Below are 2,250 nucleotides of genomic sequence, written 5' to 3'. Positions count from 1 at the left end.
GGGGAGGATGATGGGAGGGCAGCACAAGTCGCGGGTTATGAGGGAAGGGACGAAAAGGGGGTAGGTCTGTGGATAGACAGACAGACAGACAGACAGGCAGGCACACATACACACACACACACACACACACACACACACACACACACACACACACACACACACACACACACACACACACACAAACACACGCACACACAACTGACCGCCAAGGAAGACGCATTCGAGCGGGTGACGCGTTGGCTTTGAGAAGAACAGGCGGCCAACGAATGTGGAGATGAAGGGGAGGGTGAGACTGCCAATGACAATCTGAAGAAAATCAAAGGGGCGGAGCTGGCGGTGTGGGTATAGTTCGTCTTCAATCTCCCACAACACATCCTCATCCTCAAACACATCATCATCGTCGTCATCATCATCCTCATCATCCTCATCAGCGTCATCTGAGTCTTCGTCTCCAACATTGTGTAGCCTGTCCAGGTGATAGTGTTCCTCCATTGCCCCCATGCGGCGGCGGTGGTCACCGCGGCCGTCATTGTGGCCACCCGCAACCCCATCGCCAAACGCACCATCATAGTCCATATGGTGCTCATCATCTCCGTCATCGCCGTCACTGCCATCTGCATACTCGTGAAAGCCAAATGCGCCCACACTGTACGAAAACCCTTCGCGATAGTTGTCCATCAAGTCCTCCACCTGCAGTTGGTCGTGGCGCAATTCACCTGGTTGGTCCCGGCCACGCTGTGCCTCGCCAACAACGTGGTGAAAGTGGTCGATGTAATGATGACGGTGCTGCTGCTGCCGCTGCTGCTGCTGGTGGTGGTGGTGCTGCTGCTGTTGACGCTGCGGACGCTGATGCTCATATTGCTGTTGCTGCCCATGTTGCTGCTGGTGATGCCGACTTCTCTCTGGCTCAGCCACATCCTCGCTCCACCACGCCTCATGCCCCTCGCCTTGGTCGCCTTCGCGTTCGCGAGTGCTGCTGTGGGAACTGCGATTTGTTGCGTGCCCGTTCCTCGTTGTCATGACAGAGGCGAAGCGGACCGCGCGTCCACCTCCCTGCCCATCACCAAACATCGCCCGCTCTTCCTCCTCGCTTTCGTCATCGTCAAGGTAGGCCGCGTGGCGGATTTCACGACCTGCACCATCACCATCATCGCGCATGTCACCAGCAGCACTGGCGCGGTGGGTGCGTGCAAACTCACCGCCCTGTTGCTGCTGCTCCTGCTGCTGCTCCTGTTGCTGTTGCTGGGTGAATGTGCGAGCCGCATATTCGGCTTCCAAGCGTCTCAGCTCTCGCAGGCGTTCCTGCACGCGTGCGTCCATTGCGCGGGCAACACCATCGCCGCTGCCACTACCGGCACTGCTGGTGCTGTTGACGTTGGCGCGATGGGGATGGGCTGCTGCAGCCCACATACGCACATGTGCATCTGCCTCCATCTGCTGCTGCTGCTGCTGCTGTTGGAGGTGACGGCGGTGGTGGTAAGGGAGAGCGTTGATGTCGAGTTGCTGCTGCTCCTGTGCCTGTGCCGATGCCTGTTGTCGCTCTTGTTGCTGTGGCCGTTGTTGGTGTTCTTGGTGCTGCGCAAGCACGCGGCGATTCTGCATCAGAGTGGCGACAATATCATGGCGGTCGCGCTGTCGCTGTTCCTGTTGTCGTTCCTGCTGTTGTTGCTGTTGTTGTTGCTGTTGTTGTTGCTGCTGTTGTTGCCGGCGGCGGCGACGGGCAGCAAGGGCGCCGGCAGGCATGACGTGAATGTTCCACACGCCGTGCGTGGAGATGGTGACGTGGAGGCGGACCTGGGCGATGGTGTGGGCACCCACGAGGGTGAGCGGGATGATGGGCAGGAGCGCAAAGAGGCGCTTGGGCGAGTTGTACGTCATCATGGCGCGCAGCGGGATGCGGCAGGTGGTGCTGTAGACGAGACCCCCGTACAGGGCAAGCCCGGACCACAAGCACATGCAGAAGCCGAACATGGCCATGATTGGGGTGGCCTCCGTGCAGAAGCGGCTGCAGAACTTGCCCAGGGACAAGAAGATGCCTGGGCGCGGCAGTTCAATGGCGTAGCGGCGACCACACTGCGGACACAGGAGAGGGGACCGGCCGCCATCGGAAGGCTTGCTGTCGAGCTCGTCCACCCAGCGGAGCAGGCACTCCTCATGCACATGGGCCATAGACCTGATTTATGCGTGCGTGCGTGCGTGCGTGTGTGTGTGTGTGTGTGTGTGTGTGTGTGTGTGTGTGTGTGTGTGTGT

At 59.5% G+C, this 2,250-nt stretch overlaps 1 protein-coding gene across 1 annotated transcript in view; it reads left to right on the top strand.

The window, feature by feature from the left end:
• PTSG_06588 (uncharacterized protein) overlaps nt 1–2,250 on the top strand; it is a 4,195-nt gene that overhangs the window by 604 nt on the left and 1,341 nt on the right. The gene's annotated exons all lie outside the window — the stretch shown is intronic.

Source organism: Salpingoeca rosetta (genome assembly GCF_000188695.1).
Source record: "Salpingoeca rosetta unplaced genomic scaffold supercont1.18, whole genome shotgun sequence".
Taxonomy (NCBI): domain Eukaryota; class Choanoflagellata; order Craspedida; family Salpingoecidae; genus Salpingoeca; species Salpingoeca rosetta.
The sequence above is the reverse complement of the archived record's forward strand: the minus strand, read 5'-3'. Positions and strand labels throughout refer to the sequence as shown.